The 8,977-nt window shown below is 47.4% G+C and overlaps 1 protein-coding gene across 7 annotated transcripts in view; it reads left to right on the top strand.

The window, feature by feature from the left end:
- The first annotated feature begins 266 nt into the window (after nucleotides 1–266).
- The window catches only part of BANP (BTG3 associated nuclear protein), a 110,400-nt gene continuing 101,689 nt past the window's right edge, over nucleotides 267–8,977 (top strand). For 6 of the 7 annotated variants that reach the window (XM_032389788.1, XM_032389787.1, XM_032389785.1 and 3 more), the window contains exon 1: nucleotides 273–340. The gene's annotated coding sequence lies outside the window, so the exon portion shown is untranslated. Of the gene's footprint in view, nucleotides 341–8,977 lie in introns of all 7 variants that reach the window. The other variant, XM_032389784.1, reaches the window with a different exon arrangement.

The raw sequence follows: 8,977 nt of genomic DNA, 5'->3' as shown, positions 1-8,977 counted from the left end.
GACTTCTCACTGGGCTAACGAGGAGACGGAGCTCACGCCGGGGAAATAAGGATCCTGAGAGGCCCCAACGGCGGCGCTGCAGGAAGACGCGTGCGCATGCTCGGCGCTCGCCGGCGCGGGCGAAGGCGCGCGCGGGAGGCCTGGAGCGGCAGGCCCCGCCCCCTCGCTCCGTCCCCGCGCCTGGCGCGCCCCACTTGGGGAGCCTGCGCAGACGATGCAGGGCGGCGGGCCGCGGGGAGGGACTCGCGGCGCCTGCGCAGAGCGGCGGCTTCTCTCGCGAGGACGGACGCCATTATCGCATCTCCCCGACAAACACCACGAGAATTCCGCAGCCCACACGGTAATTGCAGCTCCCGCAGCCGGTCGCGTCTCCACCTCCCCCTTCCCGCGGGGCGAGAGCGAGAGCGAGAGCGAGATCTCCCCTCCTCCCTCCTCCCTGCGCCCTCCTCCGGCCGCCGCGCCCGCGCCCGCCGCCCCCGCCCGGGACGCCCTGCGCGGCCGGCCAACGGCCCGCCGCTCTCGGCCCTGACGCCCCTCGGCGCCCTGCGCGCCGCCCTCGGCCCGGGCGGCGCGCTCAGCTCCCCGGGCCCCCCTTCCCGCTTCCTGCGGCTCCTCCGCCCCGGGCCCGCCGCCCCGTCAGCCTCCCCGCCTTCTCCCCGCGGCCCGTCCCCCCCCCGCCCCCCGGCGGCCCCCCGGGTGGCGGGCCGCGCGCCAGCTTCGCTCCCCCCGAGGGGCCGCGCGCCGCGCCGGTGGGACAGGCGGGGGGGACGGGCCGGGCGCCCGCGGCTGCGCGCGGTGGCGGGCCGCCCCTGTCACTTGTCGGGAACACGGGGAGACGACACTGCGAGCAAGGCCCGCGCCGGGGGTCGCTGTCAGGCAGACCTCCGCTCCGGCGTGTGCCCTGGGGCACCTGCAGGCAAGAGTGCACACCCCGACTTGGCCGAGGGCTCACGGAGGAAAGGAGGGGGTCGGTGCGGTCTTAGGGAGAGTCCCGGGCCGCGAGGGAGAGTTCGCGGTCTTGTCCCCCCACCTCTTTGGTTTAGGCCTTCTTAAGTGCGGCCTCAGGGTTCTGCTTTGAGCACCCCCTCGGCCCCCCCCAAGTGGATGCCCGTTTCACCTCCACCGTGTGAGCGCACTGGAGATGCTGCCTTAATGGAGGCGGAGTGTTCCCTGAAGACCTGAATGCTCCCTGAAAAGCTGCTCCCACGTGTGGGCGTCCAAGGATCGAGACCGTGCCTGGCCCGTCCGGGCATGGCCCAGCTTAGGGTCTGTTCAAGTGCAACAGCTAATTGCTCTCTCTTTGGACCTACCTGTTCTGCCCCCGAGCGCACCCCAAGGCCTGGTGGCGTTGGTAACACTAGCGCTAAGGGAAGGCGTTGATGGGAGGAGCCTGCCCTTTCTGAGGGTGCACTTGGAACTGAAGTTGGGGAGACAGAAAAATAACTTGGGGGTAGTCGAGTGGTCCTCCGTAAGTGAGGGAAACAGGCAGTCAGGAAGTAGATGGTCCGACCCTTCAGTGTTAAGCTTTTAGGGCCACTCTGGCCACAAATATCTAGGGGTAGAAAAACACCAAAATAGCCCACAAGATTGGTTTCCTATGTTTGGCTTCATTTTCCCTTTGTTTTGCAGTTAAACAATATGTGCTTATGATGTTGGATTCTGTCAACATCAGTTGGCTTTAATTTTTAAAAATGGCTGCCATTTATGGGTTTTGTGCTGTGGCTGGGACTGCTAATCATTTCCAGTGTTTCTCATCACAGGGACCCAGTGAGGTGGAGACGGTCACCTTTTATAGATGAGTTGACCGATACCCACAGAGGTTGAGAGGCTTGCCCAAGACACTGAGCCAAGGGTTTGAACCCAATCTGTCTGAGGTCCGTGTTCTAAAAAAAACCCCATATATGTAATATTTTAATCAAAGTAATCTGCACCATAAAGCATCAGTGAAAAACTTAGGTTGAGGAGCAGCACTCCCCTGTCTTACTCCTCAAAGACTTAACATCTTTTTGTTGTTTGCTCAGGGAGGTCTCCATAGCCCTGAAGAGTAAGGTCATATTTTATTAGTTTTACACATTGTTGACTTTGTTATTATAGGATGATTTAATTCTTTGTATCATATCCCACTTTTTCTGTTTCCTTAATTCATTATGTTCAGTTAACTCAAATTGTTGAAGACTGAGCAAGTATTGTTTGCTTCATGACTAATACTGTTTTTTCTCTTCTACAGCTTTTTGTTTTTTTCTGTTGTTTGTATTGGCCTGTCTTTTTCTTTGCATTTTCTGTTCCCATTGACTCTTCACATTGTTTTAAATTCTCAAGGATAATGTCAGATCTCTCTAACTTCCCCTCTTCTCCCTAGTCCTCTTTTTTCTAATCTGGATTGATTACTCCTTAGGCCAGTACAAGTATTCTTATATTTTCCTTTTTTATACATCCGAGTTTGTTCAGGATTCCGTATTTTAATCTTGGCTTTCTTCTTCATTTCAATTTCATTTCTGCCAAGTAGTCTTATTCCTTTTGGGTAACTCTTTAGGATCCTCTTTAATGTTAAGACATTTTCATTTTCAAAGTGCCCTAGGATGTGGAGTCCCACTGCAGATGCTCTGTGCTTCTGGGGGCTTGCCCTGAAGCTCTGGGAAATTCTCTTGTATCAGTTGAGAATTTCTTCTGCATTTATTCTTTCTGTTATTTTGATGATGGACATCTTGTATTGACCCACTGAATCTTGTCTTTATCCTCTTCCTCTGTCACTTTATTCTCATTTTTGGGAGAGGGCTTCAATTTATCTCCCAGTCTGGTTTTAAATTTTTTATTTCCACAATTGAAAATTATCAAGAGCTTATTCTGTTTTTGTTTTCCATGGTAGCTACTTGTATTATGAATGTATTATTTTCTTGATTTTGAGGATACCAATAAGGATTTTTTCAATTCTTTTCTTCCTTGAATTCTTACTTCCTCTAGTGTCATTGTTGTCATCATCTTTTTAAAAATATTGGCATCATACTTCATATGGTAAATACTCCTTAAATATTGGTAATTATTGTTTAAGGCAAGAGGAAATGGGCAGAGAGCGCTGAGTCTGTGGGGCTGGTTTTGAAAACGTGTGGGTCTCCCCTCAAGTGATTGGAAACTTGTTACTGTGTGGGACTTCGAGTGCCAGATTGCAGAGAATTTTCCTCTGGGTCTTACAGCTTAAGAAAGACTCCTTTGATTTGGGGCTAGTCTACTTGGTCTAGGGAGGGTTCTTGTATAGCTTTCCTGTGCAGGGATCCAACTTCTGTGAGCAGGCACAGCCCATGCTCTGCTGAGTGTCCTGGCCTGCCACAGGCTTAGAGCCCTCCTTTGGCTGTACCCACTCCTGTGTGCTCCACATTGTGGTTTCCTTTACCCTCATTAGATCCTTTGAGTCTCCCAGAAGTTTGCAAAGTATCTTGCCTGTGTGTGTCTTTCTTGTGGGTTTATTATATGCAATTAAAAATTATCTTAATGGGATGAACAGAGATCACCTTTGTGGCCAGTTACTCACTGTGAGCAGGAATTCCAGAGCCCGTTCTTGTCATTCTGGTTCTTGTCATTCTGCTCTCCTGCCGCCCTGTGGCCTTGGTAATGAATGCCTTCCGTTGATGGAATGGGTGGCCTGATCATTGTCCCCGTGGCCATCTCTGCGTTGCAGTGTGGGCGGATGTTATGTGTTCCTGCTGGAGGTTCTGGCTCCGCAGCCTTGGAGGAGTGCCAAGCTCAGCTGGAGAAGGCCAACCATAGACAAGTGTAGCAAAGGTTGTGATTTCAGACTCTTAAGGTCGCCTTGTCAACACCAGCTTCTCACACCATGTCATTATACTAGGAGCACTTCGTGTGCCGGATTTAAGGATTGCCTCTAGTTAAGCAGTGATAACTACTTAAAGTGTAGTCCTGATGCATTTTAGTCGATTGTCCTTTGAAAGTTGTGCATAGTGAAATATGTCAGCTGCATCTGTCAGGGCCTAGCAGGGCCCACATGAAGTGGTTCATGGGCCAGTGACCTCACCATCACTTGGTGTTTGAGAGGAAGGCAAACTCTCAGCTCCCCACCAGACATATGGAAGCAGAATCTGCAGCTTTGTAAACTTTTCATTTTGAAGTAATTTTAGATTTACAGAAAAATTGCAGAAATAGTTCAGACAACTTCCCTGTTTCTGTCACCCACTTCCGGTAGTGCTGACTTCTTACATAACCAGATATGCTTATAAAAATCAGAAAATTAACATCGGCACAGTACTACTAACTAAACTACAGACCTAAGTGAATTTCATAAGTTTTCCATTAATACCCTTTTTCTGTTTCAGGATTTAATCCAGGATCTCACTCTGCATTTAGTTGTCATGTCTCCTGAAGTCTCCTCCAATCTGTGATATTTACATAGCCCCAAAGTATCTCTCCCAAGATATTTATAAAGTACAAAGGGAAAAAATGGTCACTCCACAGTGGAAAAACCTGACAGATACCACCTTAACATTACCAGTAATAACACATATGATAATCACGTACCCCAGTGTGGTACACTGAGACAGAAATGCATACCCATGGTCCAGTCATGAGAAAACCCAAATTGAGGGTCATTCACCAAAATCTTAACTGGTGCTCCTCAAAAGTATCCAGGTCTTGAAAGAGAAAGAATTTGCATTTAAAAACATTGCCAAGTTTGGTGTATGCACTTTGATGCTGAAGAAATACTTCCTGTGCTAGATGGTCGCCAAGGAAATACGATAAAGAACCACAGTGTTGTTTTGTGGATTGGCAAATGGGTACTTCAGGCACAGGTTCTGGGTGAGCTTGTGGGAATGGTGTAGCTTAATAGCCGTCATCTCTCCTTAATGATCTTCGTCCACCCTGTATAAATCCTGACGACTTCAGCTGTTCAAGTAAATACATTACATGACCCACAAGATTAACTTGAAAATGTGCATGTAACTTTACCAGTTCAGCTATTTAAATCTGGGAAAAAGAAACGTTTTTCTCATTTTGAAGAAGCTCTTGGAGGAAAATACATGTTAAGGTTTTCAATGAGAATGTCTCAGATAAAAGCTTTAAAAAGTCCTCTGTATAACAGGTAAATAAATATCGTTATTGTGTTCTCTGACTTCATGGATGTGATGGTCATAAAAACAAAATCACATAATGGACTGTTCATTGGAAGTACTCTGAACCATTCCGAAGTGTTCACTTTTCTGGGGTGTGAGGAGGAGTTTTAGGGCATTTGAGAGCAAGTATTGAGTGGGATCACATAATTGCAGTTTGCTTTTAAAAAGCTACACTTGTTTTCTTGTCGGGGCCCAGTACCTAGAGCTCATTTTGCTCATCACCAAGAATTACAATCAGCAGTGACCGCTGCTTTCACTTTTGTCTTGTGTAGGCTGTGAAACCAGTTTAAAATTAGAGCTTTAGCTAATATCTCATGCTATCTTTGCCTTGCCTTTTGGCTCTGTTCATTGTCCAGGACTGTGCCTGGGCTGTCCCCCCCCCCCACCCCCCCCCCGCCCCCCCGGCCGCCCCGTGGGCCCCCCCCCCCCCCCCCCCGACCCCCCCCCCCAGGCAGTTCTTGACTCCTTACCCCCAGGGCAGCTGTGAGGTGTGGCATCCTCATAGTGCACCAAAGTATCTCTCTTTAAGAGGAAGCAGAGCTTGGGATCAGCCCCTGGAGCCTCCCGATGCTTGAAACGTGTGGATGTTCTTGATTTAAAATGTTATGGGAACATTAGCTTTTTAAGCCACAGATAGTATGCCCCAAATATTGTGGTATCACATGAAATTGATTCCTATTTTGAATTAATTTTCTGCACCTTTTATTTCTACCCATGGTCAAGAACTGTCCGATTTGATTAAATGTTTCGAAGCATCTACCTCCCTGGTGGGATGGACAGTGAGATTCACTTTATGACTGTAAGGAGCATTACCGTTGGAGGGGGGAGAGGTGGTGGTGGTGAATAGTGAATACCCCGTGAGGTCAGATTGATTACGGTGTAGAAGAGATGGAAGAATAATATCCAACAGAAAGGGCCAGAGAAGGCAGAGATGAGAACATGTTTTAATTCAGTCGCTGACAAAGTAGGTAGGTGGAATGGACGTACATGTGGAAATTGACTAGATGACTTTGTATTAGCATTTAAAAGAGTTGAGCACCCCTAGAGCCCTGAAAGTGAAGGTGGGTTGGACGGAAGGCCCCAGTAGGGATGGAGGCCTGGCCACGCGGGTGGGAGTGCTGTCCGGGAAGCGGGACTGCGTTGAGCCAATCAGGCTGGGGCCTCAGCACCTGTGGGCAGAACCCTGTACTGACAAACTGTTTAGTAATAAAGATTTATATTCTGTGCTTCAAAAAATGCTGCTTGTGGTCTGTAGTGATTTTTCTTTTTTTCACAAGGTAGAAATCATGAAATAACTTGAATTAAAGCTGAACCTTTCTGAACTGGATCGGGGTTTGAATGAAACTAGCAGTGAAAACTTGGTATGTGTACTGCCGGCTCTCCCTTGCTGAGGTCCGCTGTGTGTCCCTGGGTGTGGCCAGAGCCCCAGGCGTCTTAGCCTCACAGAGCAGGGACAGACAGACTCAGGCTGCGGTTCCTGCTGTCACCATGGTGCAGCCCTGTGATGCCGTCGGCAGGTAGATGGCCGGGATGCACCTGTCTGCCGCCACACCATCCTGTGAACTCTCGTCGGCAGGAGCTGGGGATTGGCCTCAGGAGCAATGTGCCGCATTAGGCCGCCTTGTATTCCAGAGGCTTCCCCGAAGATGCCATGCAGTTCACTCCCCACATGTTTTTAGACTGAATTGGTCAAAGAAGGCTGAGTGTCCTGTTTACCAGCTAAAAGTTGCTGCAGCTGTTTGCAGGGACTTGGCCTTCTAGTTTTATAATTAAACATTTTGTGGATTTTTAAGATTTGTGACATTCAACTAATTTTCACATTTTTTGCAAAATGAGGGTTTAATATGTTATTTTAGATTTGTGTAATTCAAACTGATGTAAAATGCAATCATGCTATGTTAGGGAAGAGAAAGGAAACGGAAGGGGCGACCTGTGTAAGATGATAGCAAGTACTACAGCTTGGGGTTCCCTTCAAGCACGGCTGCTAGTAAAAAGTGCTCTTAGACTTGCTTCTTGAGTTCTCCTGGGGATCGTTCAAGAACTCAGTAAGCGTGCTTTTACCTCTGGGATTTCTGTGGATCCGCTGTAATACGAATCAGAAGTCCTCCATCCCGTTAACGAGAGGTGGGGCAAGAAGAGCCAGCGGAGACCAGGAGGCAGTTGAACCATCCTGTGACAGTGCAGGCACGTCTTTTCAGGAACTTCAGATGAGTCTTCCACAGTAATGGGTCCGAGTTTCTTGACCCCTCAGCCTCGAGGCAGTTTCAAGATCTAAAGATGCCACAAATGTCACTAAACACTTGGGAGCTCTAGGGCAGATGTCAATAAGCCTTATCTGTAAAGGGCCAGATAAGGGACTCTCTTTGGCTTTGGGCTCTCTTGTCTGCCCTTGGAAGGTGGAAGCCAGAATGGGTGTAGCTGTTTTCCAGGAAAATTAGTCTACAAAAGTCAGCAGGATTTGGCCCCTCGGCTATCGTTTGTGAATCCGCAAGCTCTAGACCATAAATACTAATGCAAGTTGGAGAATTGAAGCAGTGTTGTGGGTTCAGGAGCAGTGAGATGGTAGGAATAGTTGAGCTGGTGCCAAGGGCTGCTCAGAGTGCTGTCCTCACTTTACAGATGGTGCTGCCGTTCACAGGCACCATCATGCTCTTAACCGCACACTTGGAGACTCTGGGACCATCCGGAAGAAGTCCACTGAGCCATCTCATTCATCTGCTGAAGGCACAGAGAGTGGGGGGCAGAAACTTTTGAGTCCATTTTAGGGAAATCTCCTTGGAAAGGAAGGGTCAGTGGCAGTCTTTCAGAAATAGAACTAGTGATGACAAAGTCACCTTCAAATGAGAATGCTTCCATCCATCCTCACCGCGTTGCTGTGGAGAAAAAGCCTCAACATCTCTTCGTAGGAATTGGGTGTTTTCAGGCTTTGAATTTGCAGGAATGGTACAAAGAATTGTGACAGACTTCTAGATTCTCACATGTTCCTGTTTTATACTTGATTTATTTCCTCTCCTCTCTACAACTCTGTTTATGTGTGTGTGTGTGTTTTTTTCCTGAACAGTGTTAAGATATGATGCTCCTTTACTTTTAAATCCGTAAGTGGCTGTTTCCTATAAACAGGGATATTCTTTTATATAATTACAACATAATTACTAAATTGGAAATTTATCATTGATACAGCTCTATTATCTCGGCAACAGATCTAACTTGGATTTTACTGATTATCCCAATGATGTCCTTTATAGTAAAAGAAAAAGGCACTCTTACACACTTTGATGAATCTGTTTTTCCCCAAAAATATTTGCCCTGGCCCATATAATCAGAAGTTAGGGCCACACTCCTTACAAATTACACGTTTAGTAAAATCAAATGTGTGAATTTATTGTTGAGAAAAATCACTGAATAACCATTTCCTTCTGCCCTTCTGATTAGAGAGGAATGGGAAGACTGTCAGTAAAGAGGCTGAATGCTAGCTCTTTTAAAGTCTACTCCCATCATTAGTTGCAAGTGTGAATGCAGTGTGATTAGAACGTGCTAGAATTGTGGGTCAGAAATGAATATGACCTTACGTAGTGTCATTGGCTAGATTTTCTTTTAAAAAGGTTAAATTTACTAAGGTTGCCCTCAAGTATACGTAATACTGTTGGGCTAGGTAAGAGTTATTTTCCAAGCGTACCTAATCAGTGCTGGACCTGTTCTTTGTTTCTGTTTTTTGTTATGTTTGTTTTTTAATCAGAGTCTAAATATTTTGGGTTTCTGAATTGAAAATTGTTGCCCTTGAGTCAGGTTGTTATTGGGCTAAGGTGAAAACGTCTCTGAGAGGCAGATAAATTATGTCATGTGTTTTTTGTTTTGTT

This window comes from Phoca vitulina, unplaced genomic scaffold, assembly GCF_004348235.1.
Source record: "Phoca vitulina isolate PV1807 unplaced genomic scaffold, GSC_HSeal_1.0 scaffold56, whole genome shotgun sequence".
Taxonomy (NCBI): domain Eukaryota; kingdom Metazoa; phylum Chordata; class Mammalia; order Carnivora; family Phocidae; genus Phoca; species Phoca vitulina.
The sequence above is the reverse complement of the archived record's forward strand: the minus strand, read 5'-3'. Positions and strand labels throughout refer to the sequence as shown.